Source organism: Dermacentor silvarum, chromosome 2, assembly GCF_013339745.2.
Source record: "Dermacentor silvarum isolate Dsil-2018 chromosome 2, BIME_Dsil_1.4, whole genome shotgun sequence".
Taxonomy (NCBI): Eukaryota; Metazoa; Arthropoda; class Arachnida; order Ixodida; family Ixodidae; genus Dermacentor; species Dermacentor silvarum.
In genome coordinates, this window is record NC_051155.1 from 38,291,263 (window position 1) to 38,311,163 (window position 19,901).

The window sequence follows — 19,901 nt, forward strand, 5'->3', positions numbered from 1 at the left end:
TGAAGTGCTAGCTCCGAAATATCTTTCCCACTCACTTTTAGTAGCACACACTGGTAGCACACACTGCAAGTGTGTAATTCTCTTTTTGACCATTGCAGATAGTAAATTTTAATGGGAATTGTACCTTCAGTGTCTCACTTTCTGCAGATGTTTGTAAATAAGTTGCAGATCGTAGATATAAAAGCATTCCAGTAAACCTATCGAGTTGTTTATGTAGCTTTGTTTTTTTGTCAAGCTGCCACCATGTGATAGCTGCAGCCAAAGATGTGTAATAAAATGTAAGTACAGCACTCTGTATGAGTTATGATTTGGAACATTTCCGATGACGCAAAATTCGATGCTAATTTCTGTGGAATTTTAATTCACTGCTGTTGCAGAGGTCAAGTCCACTCAAGTGCCCCATAACATGCAGAATGGCATACAAGTGCAGCATATGCCAAGCAGTTGCCAAAGCTTTGCCTCAGTTCTTGAAGCATGCATCTCTGCACAAAATTGGAAGCAGCTTTCAAATTCGCTGTCCTTTCTCTGACTGCTGCAGAGCGTTTAGGAAAGTGAGGTCCTTGAAGAGCCATATATTGAGATCTCACCAGCGTGTTGGTATTCCGGGGGCTGTAGTAACTTGCAGGAGCGTGTCACTGACCTGCACCATCGATACATGCATACAAACATGCCGAGATGTCAAGTCCTTATTGAGTCACCTGAAAAGGCACATCACTGAAGGGAAGAATGTTTCATGTCCCTTTGTTGCTTGTTCACGAATGTTTGCAAACAAGTCCACATTTTCCTCCCACATTTCACGATGTCACAGGCACGCTTTTCAACCAGGTGTATGCGAGTCTTATTTAGAGGGCATCTCTGCAGAAAGGCACACGGAAGCACAAACTAATCTTGAAACGGAGACTCATAGTGCTGGCTTGGAGACATGTTCATTGAGGAACAGCGGAGTGAGGACTGCCACTCAGAGGTTGATCGAAGCAAAGAAGAGGTGACGAAGGTGCCATGCACCAAGATTTTCTATGTACTGATATTACAGATGCTTTTGGACGTTTCTATCTGCGTCTCCTTTCAGAGAGCTTAGTGCCCTCAAGAACAGTTCAAGTCATTTCTGAGGCAATTTGTGACCTCCAAAGCAACATCTCGACAACATGGCTGATGCTTTAAGCAGAAAGATGAGAGATGCAGGCTTGAATAGAGAGTTCATTGAGCTCGCTGTCAAAAGTATGATTGAAAGTGATGTTATTGTTGGCCTGCACAGCAACAGTGGAGCTTTTCGGAGCACTTACTCTCGCAGGGAGTATTTTCAAAGCAAATTCAATTATGTGCAGCCAGTAGCTGTGCGTCTTGGAAAAAACAAAAACAATCAGGATGCTCATTTTCATTATGTCCCAATAATTGAAACGATAAAAGCGTTGCTAAGAGATACCTCAGTTCAAGATCAGTGTACGAATCTGGAAGTACATGAACCAGGTGTATTTAAGGATTTCACTGATGGAAAGGTCTTTCAGTCAATATCGCTGTTTCAGGTTCACCCAACTGCTTTGCGTTTAATTCTTTTTCAAGATGCTTTTGAAGTGGTAAATCCTTTAGGTTCAGCAAAGAAGAAGCACAAAATTCTAGCTGTATATCTGCTGCTTGGAAACCTGCATTCTTGGAACAGAAGTCGTATCTGTGGAGTTCAGTTAGCGCTGCTTTGTAAAGAAAGTGACATTTTGTTCTTCGGGCAGGAGAAGGTGTTTTCTACGTTGATTAGTGACATCAAAAAGCTTGAAGCTGGCTGCACGTTGGTGGACAGCATTCCCACACATGGCACTGTGGTGGCAATTCTGGGCGACAACCTAGGCAGCCACAGTATTGGTGGATTCATGGAAAATTTCAGCACAGCTGAATACATGTGCAGGTTTTGTTTAGTAAAGCGCGAAAATATGTTTGAGAAAAACATTTCTGACACCAATGAGCTAAGAAATGAAGTGAGCTACAAAGAGGCAGTGAAGAAACTCCAGGATGACTGTACCCTTCTTTCATGCAAAGGCATTAAATTTGATGCTTTGTTTAATGGCCTAAAATACTTTCACGTTTGTGCTCCTGGGCTCCCTCCATGTTTAGCACATGACCTGTTTAAAGGTGTGGTATCGTACGATCTTGAGTTGATGCTGCAATACTTCATCACCAAGCAGCAATGGTTTTCTGTTGAAGAACTGAATAAAAGGATTCTTTTATTCCAGTTCAAAAGAGTAGACGCGAACGACCAGCCAGCAGAGGTTTCTAAAACATTTAAAAAGCTAAGTGGACACGCAATCCAGAACTGCAATATGCTTCGGTTTTTATCCTGCTTTCTTCATGACAAGGTGTGCAGAAATGACCCTGTATGGGAGTTAGTATTGATGCTCAGTGAACTTGTTCAGTTGGCGTGCGCTCCAGCAATAAATATGGCCATGGTAATGAGGCTGAAAGATTTGATAGAAGATTACATTGACCGAAGAACTGAGCTCTTCCCTGGTACACCTCTGAAACCGAAGCACCATTACATGATTCACTACCCCTATCTCATTACTCAGTTTGGACCGCTTATTAGGTTATGGACTATGCGTTGTGAAAGTAAGCATGGCTATTTTCGCAAGTGCATAAGAAGTGCCCAGAACTTCAAGAACATCACGCTAACACTTGCTGAAAAACACCAGCTTCTTCAGGCGTACAGGGGAAGTACCTGCCGCTTTGAAAGAGACTTAGTGATCGACTCCACATTTCTTTTTTGCCCCAGTTTGTTCAGTGTCGAAGTTCAGGAAGCCATCAAGACTTGTGGACTACTAGGAAGAGAATTGTATTGCACATACCAAGCTGAATACAGGGGCATCAAGTACAGCAAAGACATGGTCGTGATTTTGGCTCGTGAGGAAAGCAGGCTGGTGTTTGGCCGGATCATTTTCATTTTATTGCTAGACAACAAAATCTGTTTTCTTGTTCGTGTCACTTGCTCTGTTTTGGAACCTATGATGATGATATATTTCTTGCCGGGTCCAGAATCTGGGACACTGAAGTGCATTTCCGTTCAAGACCTTCATGATTACTATCCACTTGAGTCATGTGATGTTGGCCATCCAAAGGTCACAGTCATGGCACTGAAGCATGCAGTTTTAGATAATTGCTAATTTTTTTTCAGCCCAGAGGACTTCATGTCATTTGTTCAGGAGTGGCTTCCAGCACTCGGCGAGGAGGACTTCACAACCATTGGTCAGAAACTGGAGGAGTTAGGAGTAAAATGTGCAGAACACTTCAGATAACTACAAGAGTCAGACTTGGATTTCTTAGCCCCTGTGCAAAGGCGCATCCTACTTGAAAAGTTTCAGACCATCAGTGCTGCTCCTTTCTCACCTGGGCAGAGTGGCAGTTGTGCTAAGGTGACTTCAGATGCCAACTCACAGCTAGATGAATGGGCTGAGAAATTTTGCATCCCTTGGGAAATGTTTCCGTCAACTTTACTTCAAGCATGCAAAGCACAAGAAAGGCCTACAAAAGCTGATCTGAACCAGATGGTGAGAATGCTGAGTTCTCTCATCCTGGATAAGCATTCAGCGCCTGGCAGACGGAACCTGAGAATAATTGCATCAAAAGTTGTGTCAATGTACCCCTCATCATTTCAGGATTTGCTACAGGGTACAGTTGTTGGTACGGGAGTTCAGACATTGATGTGGAAGCTCGAAAACTGCATCAACAGCAAGAAAAGACCAATTGCACATGTGCTGCCTGCAGAAATTGTTGATGACCCAGACTCATTCCAGCCACGTCCACGATCTACCCGTGACTCCTATGGTTGCATAGCATGGCAGCCGGAGTTACCGAGTGGAGAAAGTTTGTTGACACAGCGGGAAAAGCAGCAGCAGCTCCTTTCTGAGTATGCTAAAGTGCATCCCAACAAGCAGCTTGTCACTCGTTTAATGATTGAGACGTATGCACCACAAAGACTGACCATTAATCAGTCGGGGAGTGTGACAGAGGTAAAAAAACTGGCCATTTTTGTTTACTGAAGACTTCCTTCTTGAGCATTCCAAGGAGCTACTTGGTACTGAGGTTTGCCAAAGAATTGATGCCAGCATGGAAAGCATTGGGCTTCGCGTATATCGTTATGCTTATAGTCAGATGAAGAGGCCAACGGTGAAGAAATGTCTCGAAGAAATTGAACAAGCCAAGAACCGTCTCAAGAGTGTGACACCAGAACATGAAGGTGCACCTGTTCTCCTCCTTCCCTGTTTGACGAGGATGAAGAGCTCATCTACAAGACTGTTGAGGCAAGCTTAAAATGTTCTCTTCTGCTGCCATCTGGCAGAGAAGTGCTTGTGCATGCAGAATTCAGGTGTACATTGCATGTATGTATAAAAAATTCCACTCTCCATACCTGCATTATTTTACTGGCAAAATGTTACAATATAGTTAGGGCGGTGATATTTAAAATCTGCTGTCATATTTTTTTTCAGTCTTTTTGAGCTTTGCACATTTTGTTTATTCAAGGTAGAGTGCTTTGAGAGAGACTCTGGGAGTAGGTGTCAAGAAAAATACAGTAGTATGGCACTGACGTATAAAGTGTTCAAAACAATTCACGCAAAATGGTTTAAGGCCTCGTCCTACAGAATATTCAGCGTTGGCGTTGTCAGGGAAAAATCACGAGCATGCCTCTGGCAGGGCACTGATTGGCCGGTGGATTGTGTGGTGTTGCGATAATGTATGAAACGGCAGAGTTGGCAGGACCAGCCAGCTCATCTGACTTCATTGAGATGGGAGGTCGAAATGGAAATCGTACTCTCAGGGCCCCTTGGATCCCCTATTGAGACACTGCTCCAGAGGCATATTCGTATGGTTTGGTTAAAGTGGCACTTCATATCTGGTAGTCTCGCGTAATCTGGTAGCTTGTATGCTAATAAGTTTGTGGGAGATGATATAGCGGCACAAATTAAGGGATTATGAAGTGAGTAGAAAAGTGCACGTGATGTACGCGAATGAGGGTCTGCAGACGGGAGCCGTTAAAGCAGTTGCACAATACCCTTTAGGGCACAGCTTAGGTGTCCCCCAAATTTTGGTAGTGTAAATTTCTTATAAAAACATCTCTTTAGTCTACCTTAGAAATAAATATGTTTGACTGCAACGATTAAACGTTTCTGTATGGTTTAAAGACATTGTTCTCTGCCTGATTTTATGTCTTAATGTAATTGTGAAGCTGATAACAAAAGCAGTCTTCATAAGTGTTTTGGCTTTTACATGTTGTTTATCTTGTCATCTTTATATGATGGATGGCCTGTAATAAAAGTAATTACTCTTTAGTATCCACGCAAGCACAACCACACAGCTACACAGGAAAGCTGTGCAGCTTCCACACAAACTACGCATTTGAATATGAATTCGTCCCGGTGCATATTTGTACCCAGAACCTTGATAGATTCACCTAAACATCGGTATCATCCATGACATGTATCTTCAAATATGCTCCAAATATATCTCCAAATATGCTGCATGTCTCGTCCATGGTTGAACAAGATTTTGAAAGCGTAAAAATGCAATTGCTTTGCATAGAGTATGATCGCGTACATTCGAACAGGAGTTGCCACAATCTCATTTGTATTTCATGCAGCAAGATACCAGTTTTTGAATGCCTTCCCTCTGTCTTGCTTTGCTCATTTTGCAGGAGACCGCCCATAATGCTGACTTGGGAGACATGCCAGTGACGCCCATAATATGTATGAAAGGTTAGATTTTGGAATCATTGACCATCTCTTGGTGTACTGATGTTCCTTTATTCTCTTTTTTCTAGGACCAGGTCTCTTTGAGGCAGAAATGTTTACTGTCTGTGTGGATGGTGTTGCGATATTGACTACTCAGCGGGCTGCAGCTTTCAAAGTCATGTTCCTCTTATACTTCGTTCTGAACATAGAGTATCCACCTGAAGTGGCTTTGACATTGGAGTTTGTGCAGAGGTGAGATCTTTCCCGATGTATGTTCGCATTGACCTATTGCATTTCTTACGGTTGCACATATTTTCGAGAAACATTGCTGGTAGGCTGTTTTAAAATTACTGCTTTTAGGCCTTTAGAGAGGGTGGGGAAAAACTTTAAAAATTGGGGTTGCTATCGATTTTAACCCATTAGGGACTGCAGAAAAACAGGCAGTTCTGGGAGGTGCTGGAAATATATTTAATACTATTGCACTGTCTTGCTATAACATATATCAAAATGGAGCTATGTTAATATATTTTGAGGGACGAAAACTGAATTTTTTTACATAAATTAAGAAGTCTCGATACTAAAACTTTCTAAAAACCAAAGTTGGAATTGCTTCAATATCGAAATAAAACACAAAAAAATTCTAGAATATACAAAACACGATACACATACTCTCTTCTAACTGAGACAAAAAACAATTAGTCTTTATCCACAACTTTACTGCTTCCTTGCACCTGTATTCGCCACTAGGTTCTGTGCTCAGTGCTCGTTCCACTCAAGGGAACATTCATGAAAATGTTCAAACACAAATTTACTTTGCATTTACTGCAAGAAACAGTACGCTACTAGATTTTCTTCCGTTCAGAGCACAGCTTGGTAGTTTCTGAATATTTTGCAGCTCATGGAGCCGGTGTTTTATAGAGGGTGGTGGAGAAGTGCGAGCTTGCTAGGCAGCAAAAATGACGTTTGTAACTCTGACAGGTGGAAGCTGGCTGCAGATATGGCCGTGCACTGATTGGCCGTAGGGTTGTGTGACATCACGAGAGCAAATGAAATGTCCATATTGGGAGGAGCTCCTGCCTTGATTTGTTCAGTGAATGCTTCAAAGAGCATCTAAGCTTTGGGAGTACACATTATTAGCCCGGTTGCATTCTTAGTACATTAATCCTGCCTCTTATTTTGTTTCTTTAAGGGCAATCGCGGGCATCAACCCGGAAAGAAGCACAAAGGCACGACGAACGTCGAAGAAGCAGTATTGTTTGTCGCCAAAAGTCGCTGCCTTGGCAAATGCCCTGGATCAATACAAGTTCGAAGCTTGAGTTTGACCTCTAAATAAACAGTAAAATTTGGAAATTCAAACTGTTGCCTTCTACTCTGTCAGTGAATATAAAACTCTGGTTATAGTGCTAGCACTATGCATGGGAAATTGGGGCTGCACGCTGCTGCTTTTGCAGATGATGGCACATACACAGCACAAGTATCCAAGTGTAAGTAAAGATATCTACTGAGTATAGGAAAGAACAGAACCCATTTTTCTTAAATCTATAAAATAACTTCTTTAGCACTATCTCTCTCTTTCTCTCTCTCTCTCTCTCTATATATATATATATATAAGCAAGGAAGAGAAAATTTGTGTAGAATTACAGAAAAGGCATTAACGGAAGCATTGTGTAGAATTACAGAAAAAGCATTAACAAAAGAATTGTGTAGAATTACAGAAAAAGCATTAATAGAAAAATTGGGTGCAAATACAAAAAGCCTGTTTTTTAAAGAAGATATCGGCAACAGAAAATCTCTGTAGAAGTACAGAAAAGCAATAACAGACAATATATGCAAAATTACTGCTAAATGGAGAACGGAAAACAGACAAGAATTGTTATGTCACTAAATTTGCCATGCATTTTCTGTTTTTTTCACAAAATTTTTTTTACAGTGTAGCGTCACAAGCTAGCGGCTGCTCGAGCCGCTGCCTCGCGGCCAGCGTGATTTTCTTTCTCTAATCGTGTTTCTTTTTACAATAGCTATTTAAGTACACTTGGCGGTGGCTTGAAATGGTGTGGTTCGCGGTCAAGTGACAAGTGCAGAATAGATGGAGCTTGCTGTGTTTAACTCCATGCATTTATATTTGGTGAGGTTGTGACTGGTGCTGGCGAAGTTGCGGTGCGCGGCCACGCTGAACATATATAGCGTCACAAGCTAGCGGCTGCTCGAGCCGGTGCCTCGCGGCCAGTGTGATTTTCTTTCTCTAATCGTGTTTCTTTTTACAATAGCTATTTAAGTACACTTGGCGGTGGCTTGAAATGGTGTGGTTCGCGGTCAAGTGACAAGTGCAGAATAGATGGAGCTTGCTGTGTTTAACTCCATGCATTTATATTTGGTGAGGTTGTGACTGGTGTTGGCGAAGTCGCGGTGCGCGGCCACGCTGAACATTGCGTCACAAGCTAGCGGCTGCTCGAGCCGGTGCCTCGCGGCCAGTGTGATTTTCTTTCTCTAATCGTGTTTCTTTTTACAATAGCTATTTAAGTACACTTGGCGGCGGCTTGAGATGGTGTGGTGCGCGGTCAAGTGACAAGTGCAGAATAGATGGAGCTTGCTGTGTTTAACTCCATGGATTTATATTTGGTGAGCTTGTGACTGGTGTTGGCGAAGTCGCGGTGCGCGGCCACGCTGAACATATATAGCGTCACAAGCTAGCGGCTGCTCGAGCCGGTGCCTCGCGGCCAGTGTGAATTTCTTTCTCTAATCGTGTTTCTTTTTACTATAGCTATTTAAGTACACTTGGCGGTGGCTTGAAATGGTGTGGTTCGCGGTCAAGTGACAAGTGCAGAATAGATGGAGCTTGCTGTGTTTAACTCCATGCATTTATATTTGGTGAAGTTGTGACTGGTGTTGGCGAAGTCGCGGTGCGCGGCCACGCTGAACATTGCGTCACAAGCTAGCGGCTGCTCGAGCCGGTGCCTCGCGGCCAGCTTGATTTTCTTTCTCTAATCGTGTTTCTTTTTACAATAGCTATTTAAGTACACTTGGCGGCGGCTTGAGATGGTGTGGTGCGCGGTCAAGTGACAAGTGCAGAATAGATGGAGCTTGCTGTGTTTAACTCCATGCATTTATATACGGTGAGGTTGTGATTGGTGTTGGCGAAGTCGCGGTGCGCGGCCACGCTGAACATTGCGTCACAAGGTGACGCCTGCGCGAGCCGGTGCCTCGCGGCCAGCTTGATTTTCTTTCTCTAATCGTGTTTCTTTTTACAATAGCTATTTAAGTACACTTGGCGGCGGCTTGAAATGGTGTGGTTCGCGGTCAAGTGACAAGTGCAGAATTCTTTTTTAGATGGAGCAGCATGTTCGAGCTTGCCGTGTTTAACTCCATGCATTTATATACGGTGAGGTTGTGATTGGTGTTGGCGAAGTCGCGGTGCGCGGCCACGCTGAACATTGCGTCACAAGCTGACGCCTGCGCGAGCCGGTGCCTTGCGGTCAGCGCGTGAGTTTCTTTGCCTAATCCTGTTTATTTTTACAATAGTCATTTTAGTACACTTGGCGGCGCCTCTAGAGCATCAAGGTGGCAAATGGGACACCAAAGTTGGAACCCGAACTGGTCCATGGGTTTGGGGCTCGCCAAGGCCTCTACATACAGCTGTATGTGAGCACCCTTGGCACGCTCCAACCTCGGTCGTCTGAACCCACAGACCGCCCTGGTTCCAGCTGGGATCCACCCGCTGCCGCTTGTGGGCCCTAGAGATCCTCCGGCATGCACTTTATAATAATTTGAGGTGTCTCCTGAGGCCTCCCTTTGCCGGTTACATGTGCCCTCCTGGAGCCGTACTTGTAAAAAAAAAATGTTATCCATCGTGGCGACGAAAAAAGCGCCCCGCGACCTTTGCAACAGCAGTCAGAACTGTGCCTTTCGTATTGTCATTCATCTGACTGCACGCGGAAGTGTGACAGTGCACGAAGAAAAAGCAGTTAATGCGATCTTCTACGCAGCTAGCCTGTTGAGTGACAGTACACGGACGTTGGTTATAGGTGCTGGATCCGACATTCAACGAATTTGTTGACCTCGCTGCCGATGACAACATACCTGATATGGCCAAAATCGTTTGTGAAGTACAACAGGAAACTGACGCTGAAGGAGTAGCGTCATGTTCATCATCACAGGTAATTTTCTTAATGGAACGTTGTTACTGTATATAACTAAAGATGTTCTTATTTTTGTATTTTTTGTATTTCTTAAATGTTTCACACGTTCGCGAGCTCGAGCTAGTTAGAACGATTACCGTTCGTTATTGCGCGAATATGACGCGTTTTTTTTAATCGTGGTATACGTGCCTCTTGTTATGTTGGCGTTCGTGGCACGAATATAAAGCCATTTATTTTATTTTCGCCTGCTCGCCAAGCCAGCTGACACTTCGCCTCGCCCAAGAGAGCCTAGGTATAGGAACTGCCACTGTGCACTTTGTTGTGGTTAGGTTCTATTAATTGCAGCCTTGAGTAAGACTATTGAGGTTGTTCTTCAAGCGAGCGATCCTAAAAGTTCATCACTGCACAATCCGTGAAACGCTTTCCCGGGATGGATTGATGGTGTCGTGGACATTTCTCAGGTATTTTAAGTGCAATGACATTGATAGGTGTCACGGAGGTCGAAGTTGTTCTCGCCGACTGTGAGAAAAACATCAGCACTCGTGATTTTACACTATCTTGCGACGGTAGATCACAGGAGCAATGAATAAAGCGCCCTGCCGCAATTCGCTTTTCTGCGTCATTTCCCGATTCATTACTGCATCCCTTTGCGTTATGATCGTTATATATTTTTCTAAGACTGCAAGTCCCCTATCGCGTTATACTCGGGGTTGCTTTATTTACCTGCAAGTACGGCTTCTCACGAATTCGTCATTAGTAAAGAAAACAGCTTTCGTACGCTCGAAAATGAAAATGGAAAGATAGAGGGGCGGAAACTATTGTGGACTATAGTACGCCATTCAGCGTCTGCTCTGGCTGACACATTGAGCGGGCTGGTATGTCCCGCCACTGCTAGCGGCATTGCTTTCTCCATTATTGTGATAGCAGTTATATAGACACTACAGGTGAATTTTTACCGTTGTCACTGCTGTGCCATAAGATCATATCGTGCCCTGCTTGACGTACGTGGTGGGTGTGAGGGTGAGCCAAGAATTTTTAATGTGCTTTCCTGTCCCAGTAGCACGCCCGCATCTTATCTTGGAGGTAACCTCCGGTTGGTGTAAAGCTTGGCGCGCCTACTTGGCTAGTATCTGCCAAGTAGGCAGGCCAGCGTTGTGCCAGTGAGTGTACGCATTCATTGAGTGACATCTGTTTGTTTTCAGCATTCGTCTTGCCAGCTCACTAAAGTTTCGCTTACACCTACTCCCACAGTTCGCAAAATTGCATGATTTTAAAGCCAGTAGTCACAGGAGTAGGTGACCTACGTGGAGTAAATGTTCATGCCTTAATGGCTTGTTCCTACTTTCAGTGCACGTCAAAGGCCATTTTGGAAGCTTGTGAGCAGAGCAGACCCAGTGAAATCCTTCATCCTTTTGAACTGTAAGTGTGTTTTTAGGTACAGTTGTAAATGCTCTACTGATAATTGCTACTGGAATTGTTGCATGTTTAGTGAGCCATTTGATCATACTTCTAGAGTTGTTACCAATATAAATTCCTACTTCTAGTTTGCTACACTGTCAAATCCGACTTCTAGTTTGCGGCACTGTTGAAGTTACGGTGCTGTCAAAGCAGCAGTTACAAGACTGTGCTTGAAGACGCTTGAAGTGTACTCTGTGCAATCACATTAAAGAATTTTTTTTAATTCTTGTGAACTATAGCTTCACAATGCGACAAACTACTTGTATGATGGCATATAAATTTGAAGCTTTTTTTGCGGTGTAGCAGTAACATATTCATGACATTCAAGTGAAATGGTCAATATGGCTTTTACTGCCACTTTCATAGCTGTCGAAGCCTGGACAATAATATAAATCAATAAGTAAATAAACCAGGTTGGTATTCTGTTGACAAGAGCATATAAGCATACAAGTTGTGACTGTGTGGCACTTTCAGTCCAAGAAAATGGGTGCACCATGTAAGGATGCTTTCATTTTGTTTCACAAAGCTCCATTACATGCAAATTTGTTTTCGTTTCGCAAACTCAGACGATCACAAGGTTAATTACAAGTAAAATCTCGTTCTAATCGCCTTTTTATCTGGAACTTAAAGCGTCATCTCTTGCAGGCAGTCCAGCTCAGATGACGATGGGATCAACTTTGTGATGCCCAGCCTTGGCTCTGTGATGCCCAGCCCTGGCACCATGACAAAGTGATCAGTGGCGAGCCACTCGCATCATCTTCTTTTAGGCAGATCATCGATATCTTGTTCGATGCAATAGCAAAAACAGCATTGTAAGCGCATATGGGCGTGAATCTCAGTTTTATCCTTTTGTCATTACGTCTTTACACATAACACTCAAGATGTAATGCACATCTATCTTACAGGTTCCCAACACGTCAGTTTTACAGCAAGGTGACATCTCTGCTCCTTGAGAAATACCCACAGCTGCGTGATGTTGTTGAAAGTGGATCTGTGAGTAGATTTCATGCCGTGTTATGTAGTAGAAGCGTGCTGCAATTTTTTGTATTGATGTGTATATTGCATCTCCACGAAGTTAGTGTTGCCATAAAATTTGGGTGAAATTATCTTCATCAAACGAGGTACTCTTCCATGAACACCAGCTGTACAAATCACGTGTATATTGAAAGGATTATATAGCATCATATGGGTTCATAAAATTCAATATTTTTACTTCAGCTTTTTACCCTACGTTTCACTGCATTGTACCTTCGTTTAGCCCCTTAGAGTGTGTGACTGAAACCCTACTTACTTTACATTTTAATACATGACCTTTGAAACTGACCCAGACTCATTATTTAACCTAATATTGAGAAATATATTCACACTCTTAAATATATAGACTGTCATTTGCAAGAATATTTGATTTTAGCATTTCTGTCTCTATGAAGGGGTTCATCTCGAGTTATCTGTAGTCGTTTTTTATATGAGCATCAGCAAATATTCTTTATATCGCTTTCTGGAACTTCATTTTGAAACGTTTGAAGGATTTACTTTTAATAGTAGATGCTTGTGAAAAGTAATTCTTCCATTGAAATTTTTGGTTTGTATTTAATGCAATACTATTCGTTGTATTTCACAAATATACCTTGTGCACAGTATAACACTAAATTCGAATAAGTTTAAATTAGCAAATCTCAGTGAACTTGCAGTGCTTAAAGATTGTTTAAATGGTGCTTTTTAAAAAATGCATTACACGCTGTAGAAGCACAGAAACAACATTTCTTTATATATCCCAACCAGTTTTATTTTCTGTGTTCGAAGGACTTCTCGAAAGTAGCACTTCGAAATAAATTCAAAAACCAAAGACGGAAACTTCAAGATGATCGTGTGTTGCACAACCGAAGCAAGTTTGGTGCTCAAAGAAAGGCAGAGGCAGCCGCCAGCGAGCTCCAGCGGAGCAAGAAGCCAAAGGTGGTGAGGACAGCGCAGCACCATTCAGGCAGAAAACAGCATCTTTGTGTGATAACCACAGAAACAATCTAATCAGTGGTTTGCAATTTGTTTCCCATTTCAGGGCATCGGCCTCCCAAATGTCACAGGCGAAGATAAAAGTAGTATTGCCAGACACGAGGAATGGCTGATCTTAGAAGGCAGAAAGCCTATACCAAATGAGAAGTCAATGCAAGAAAGAATGGCCCTTACCGCAAGTAAAAGACTTCCTGACGTTGCCAACAGCACTGTGCTTGATGTCAAGACGAAGTATCCATACCTCATGGATTTTCAACGAGTAAGTGGTTCAGATTTTCTACTTGTTTTACAGGTGTTCATGACACCAACATATATTCATAATTATACAGGTTGGTAATGTGCTAAGGCACTTGTAAAACGACACCATTTATGGTGCATTAGAAAGGGGTCTTGTGTAACTCATTACTAACATAAAACCTCATTAAGTACCTGTAGAAAACGTGGCATGGCTACATTCTAAGCACTAGAATGCACTAATGGCAAAGTACAATTTACATCTTATGTCTGCCACTGCTGTCAAAGAAATGCGGTGGCTGCATAATTGTTACCTAAAATATGCAAGGAGGCTTCTTTTTCCTAAGTGCTGTACAAAACAACTCCGGCTTTTTCGCACGATCGTGGAATAGACAATGGGAGATACCAAGCTGCGGTGGTGTATTGAGTCAAGATTTGTCCAAGGCATTAAAAAAGGAAATTGATACACGCACAACTGTGCAACATACTAGTAAGCGGTGACGCTGCATCATCAAAGGACTCGTATGTCGTATACACGTCAACAGTTCGTTGCAAGGAAAACACCCCAAGAAGCAGCGTATAGCGATACACAAACAAAAAGCACAGGTTGTCATGCCAGCTTCTGCCACAGACCATAAGCTTTTATTACTCATTTTGTTTGGCAATTGAGTACTCCGCAATACCGCAAAATGGCGAAAGTGACACAAAAGAGAAAATTGTCATCCACTCGACAATAGAATGAAGCTGCAAAGGAAACCCGTAGACGTTTCTCAAAACAGAAGCTTCACAGTTGACGAAAAATTTGAAGCCAGGGCCAAACCTTTTCGGGGCGGTCACTCTACCATCTAAACTAACCGTGAAGTAGCAGACCACGGCAATTAGCTCAATTGGTAGTGACCACCCAGAAAAGGCGTTCGTCCCGGGTTCAAATCCTGGACTAGGACGTATTTTTCCTTAACTGTGAAACTTCCCTTCTGAAAAACACGTATGGGTTTCCTTTGTAGCTCTGCGCTGCATTCAGGTGGATGACAATTTTCCTTTCACACATTTCGTTTCGGCATTGCTTTGAAAACTTGTCGTTTCACTTCTTATAATCTGCTGTAGAGCAGATGGAGAACAGTACCCAGACTTTAACAGTCAGTTATCAAAATAAGAAATAGTTCCTTTTCAAATACCCATGCGAACATTTATTGTGTGATATTTGATTTGTGTTTGAAGCTTGGAATATTGGCCTACCCCTAAATATTATTGTAAAAGGTATAGTCAAACGCTGTAGACAAAGCTCTTAACAAAGTGATTCTTGACGTTTTGTTTCAAACTGATAGCGCTTTCTGTATTTTATGCAGTTTTGCAATGACTTTCATCATCTGAGAAGGGCAAAACCAACCAAGAAGGTTGCACACGCCATTGATGTGTTGACAAGGCTTGTCACCAGGAAGAAAGTGACCTGTGATGAGAACGTGCTGTATATGTTACGGATAGCTAGTGAAATGAATCCAGCAAGGCTGAGAACAAGGCGTAAATATATCACAATGATATTGCAGTTGGTGTTGTAGATGAATTGTAAAAAGTCTGTTGAGATTGGACAAATGTAAATAACATTTAGGCAATACATATCGGGCCCCACATTGCAGCAATATTAACAGCCTGAGTGGCACTTGTACACCACCCTACATTCAATAATTTTATGAGCAACAGCTTCATTGCTATTACCAATATTGCACACGCAGGAATTGTGATTAGACTGTTTCTTAAGTTCAAAAATTCTATTTATTGTGCATCAAAGCCCGATTCAAAACTTCAGCTCACCCTTATAAACCACTGCTTTGTTGAACAACCAGTGTATACATGTCAGGAGGCAAGCACTCTTCATATTTTGATGAAATACTGCCATGGCTTCATCATTCATAACCTTCGAAATAATAAAAAAGTGTCTCGAGAGCAATAACCTTTGCGCATGCGTGTATATATATATATATATATATATATTTATACACATACATATACACACAGACATTTGCACAAGAGGAGACATGTACGAAGTCTTGTTTACTAACGTTGAGGCTGGTCTACTTTGTCAGTGACGAAGGCTGACCCACCTGCCAAAATATTAGTGACAAGGCTTTTTGTACCTGTGTCCTGCTCTTGTGTATCGTATCGGACCCATCGAGCTGCATGCTCACCTACCCATCACTTATATATATACATATATATATATATATATATATATATATATATATATATATTCATATAAGCAGCCAACAATAACGCGAAGGACAGCATAGGGGAAATTGTTGTTTTTAATTGAATTAAAGAAATGATAATTGAAAATGGAAGTGGGTGAAAAAAAACTGGCCGCATATGCGTTCATATACCACCTGCGGCCAGTTGTCGTTTCAACCACTCCTATTTCCATTTATCTTTTCTTCAATTCACTTAGGCGCTACAAGTAATTTCCCCTATGCTGACCTTGGCGTGATCGTTTGTTCGCTTCTTATGATATGACTAATACCCACCATTGGGCCCATCAGCTTACTAACTACTCATTACATAGCAAGGGTCTCCAATCCAGCAGCTTTGATGCCTTCAGGTAGCATGCAGGCTTATTGACCAGTTGCCTTCACTCAAAAAGTTAATGTAGGCGTGATGCTTGTGGCAGAAAGGATGTTCCACATTCACTGCCAAGGCAGTGAGTGGTGGCGCTGGCTAACCCTCCCAAGGTTAGTTTCAGTCGATAAACCCCAGAAGGTGAACAGGAAAACGGCGTCACAGAATAGAGCAATTGGTAAAAGCATTGCATGCATAATGCGATGACACGGGTTCGTATCCCACGTTTGGCGAGATTTTTCATCCACTTTCATTTCCATTTATTTATTGTTTTATTACTTAAAATAAATGCAGATCATTTTCTGTATGCTGTCCTTGGTGTAAATAATTGCTGGCTTATGACTAATAAGATAGAGCCCCTCAGTTTACTTTCTTCATGATGTACACACACACACATATATATATATATATATATATATATATATATATATATATATATATGTATAAATAAATACACGCACACTTGTAGATAATTATATATACATGTATCTTTTTCTTTACAGACATCCTGGCACTTGCAGCACTAGATGTTGTTGCATCAAATGTGAAGGAGCGAGCAGCATTCGGAACTCTCTTTGTACCAGAGAATGTGAGTGTACCAAACATATCGGCGTGTAAGAAAACTAAACGTAAGAAAGACTACCGGGCAGCCAAGTAACTTCCTGCACAATGCTGATAGTGTAATGCAAAATAGAGAAGGAAGACATTAGAAGTCAACCTTATTTGACATCATATGCACATTATGCACAGAATGTCAGATATAAATATATAAAAATACACACACCAAAGGTATAGTCAGAATTTCATAATAGTACAAGACGATAAGCAACACGAGAACAAGGTGAGAGCAGGAGCCAACGTTTCGACAAGTGGACTTCATATGCTTCAAAAGAGTCATGAAATGAAAAGGCGACTAGTAAAACTCTTGTGTGATATTTACTCTCTAAATACAATAGCAATGTTTACTGTTTAAATGTTACATAAAATCTAGATATGGTAGAGATTATCAAAGAAAAAAAGAGGGATTGTATTTGAAGCACTCGTTTTTAGGCGTCTGTCTATATTGCTTGTGGAAGCTTTTTATTAGGCAAAGTAGGTGTAGCTCTTATTGCCAAGTAGTAGTAAATGTAGTCATCGATGTTCGTATGTGCATGGAAATAATCCCTAAATATGGATGTGTCCTGTAACTGGCTATACTGGCCAAATTCTTTGGAGTGAATGCACCAGTGCATGCTCATGGGATGGTGGAAGGTACAGGCAGCAATCAATCGTCTTTTTAATTATACTTGGGACGGTGATTGTGTATAGAACATATGGGCAATAATGCTCCAAAGTAATATTAAAACTAAGTTTATGTTTAGGTTTTATTTAAAATATGTTAGATCCTGTCATGTCTATAAGAGTAAATTTTCTGCATTACGCAATATATCAGTTAACCACATGCCTGCAGTCAAGTGTCATATACAAAATACTGTTTTTATTTTTGTAATGCAGCATGACATTCCAGCAACACCCTGTGTGGAAGGACTAGGAATACACTACAGAATGCGGAGTTTCTCTTCTTCTTGGTCGACCGGGAGAAATGTTTTTCAGTAATGAATGCAGAAGAGGGGCTTGCAGCAATCATGTGCGCATACTGGTTGTTCAATCTACAGTATGACCGCAAAGTATTTAACACACTTGTTGTGCTTGAGCGGTTTCTTGTGGGCCTTGACCTAACGACAGCAAGGTCTGTGGTGACTAAGTTTCTGAACAGAGTTGTTAAAGCTTCAAATGCTCAGAATTTGTAGCTGACGCTGTATTCAGATACTGGAGTTGCCTAATGAGCACTTTTTGGCAGTGTGGCCCAAACGTTTCACTTTTTGGCTAGGCAGCCTGTTCTCTAAATGTTAAGTTCCTTGTGTGCTAAAATGAAGGCACTTCTTGGCTTGCTTGTATTAGGTGTAATTTATTTGTTTAATTACATCACCTGTTTGTGGTTTATTTTTATTGGGATGTACAATTTCTTAGTCTGTGTGGCAGAACGGAATAAACAAATGTATATTTCTGTTTAACATGCAAGGTGGTTCATTCATTTTTTAAAAATGTGCACACGTATACATATATATATATATATATATTATATGCGTATTGGTTTTGCACGGGTGTTGTTTGTACAGGGAAGACAGATTGATTCTGTTTGCCATGAATGACCATTTTTTACAGTGGTCGAGAGCGTCTCTCCATGCGTGCCCAGCTGAAGCTTCATGTACCTCGATACAGGAGACGGAGGGTCTACACCCTTCCAGCACCCATGTAGATGGGTGCTAATATGGACTAGCACCCTAACACCCTATTTTTATTTTGCTGGACACCCTTCCTCTAGGGTGTTATAAAAGCACCCGAGGCAGAGGGTGTAGGCAACAGCACCCTTAGGGTGTCCGTCTGGCGACCAACTGATTTACACCCTTAAGGATGTAAAAATGTTTAGTGTGGACCGCAGACCGCAAGAAGTTGCTTATGTTACTCCATGACTCCCATCAGGGACTGCCGTCTATGAAGGCGAGAGCAAGGTCGATATTTTTGTGGCCCGGTTTGGACCAGGACATCCAGCGCGTCGCCGCCACCTGTAACAACTGTGTTCAAGCACTGCCCATGCCAAATGCACAAACTCCCGTAAACTGGCCGAAGACAGGCGAAAGGTGGTCGTGACTACACATAGAATATGCGGGCCCACTGCACGGCAAGATGATTTTAATTGTGGTGGATTGCCAGAGTAAATTGATTGAGGCTGTTCCCGTAGCGCATGCTAATTCCCGCAGCACCGTAGAAGTTCTGAGAACAATGTTTTCCCGGTTCGGTATACCACACACGGTGGTGTCGGATAATGGAAGGCATTTCACGGGCTGAGAATTTCGTTAGTTCACACAGCTGAACGGTATCGTACATATTCGGACAGCCCCACATCACCCATGAAGCAATGGGCTGGCTAAGCGCGCTGTGCGGATGGTCAAGGACGGGTTAAAGAAGAGCTGTAGCACCGAACTAGCGGCTTCTCTAGCCCGCGTTTTGTGCAACTATAGAAATACTCCGCAAGAATCCGTACTTTCCGCTTCCGAAAGGCTTTTCGGCTACCGCTTACGCACGAGACTGGATTTGTTATTTCTATCCAGGAACCACCACATCGTCTCGGGCGAATCTACTGAAGACGCCAGCTGGAGCTTCGCTCCGGGGGAATACATCTGCGTGCGGAACTATATGGCACCGGGGACAAGTGGACGCCGGGAAGGGGGAGGGCCACTAGCGGCGCTTGCATGTTGGAAGTGGAGACCGACACTCGACTGGTCCGTCGCCATTTGGATCAAGTACGGAAGTGCAGCAAGGATGTTTTCTCGAATGGCGATGATACCAGGGGACCAGCGCTACCAGACAACACGGGCACAATGGAAGACGCTGTGGACTCGTCTATAGAGACACCAGTACTACGACGGTCTACAAGAACACGAAAGCCGGTTGACCGTTATGGTTACTAAGAGAGAAGTGTTATGGCACTTACACACTAGCGGCAAAACACGCGCGGCGCGTCGGCGGCGGAAAAACGCAGCTGCGGCAGAGCGGCCACACCAACCGGCGACGCGCCGCTGCGGCATTCACGTGGCAGACTAGACTCTCTCCCTTCTTCTTGAACTATCCGTCAGCTCGGTCCGGGAGCTGCATGGAGGAATGAAAAAAACTAGGAGGGAGCGTCATGTGACAATCTTGAAGCCTA

General features: G+C 42.6%; 2 pseudogenes; both read left to right on the forward strand.

The window, feature by feature from the left end:
- The first annotated feature begins 4,089 nt into the window (after window positions 1-4,089).
- Window positions 4,090-5,964, forward strand: LOC119441418 (uncharacterized; annotated as a pseudogene).
- Window positions 5,965-7,119: 1,155 nt separating this feature from the next.
- LOC125943399 (uncharacterized) lies at window positions 7,120-18,452 on the forward strand (annotated as a pseudogene).
- Window positions 18,453-19,901: the final 1,449 nt, after the last annotated feature.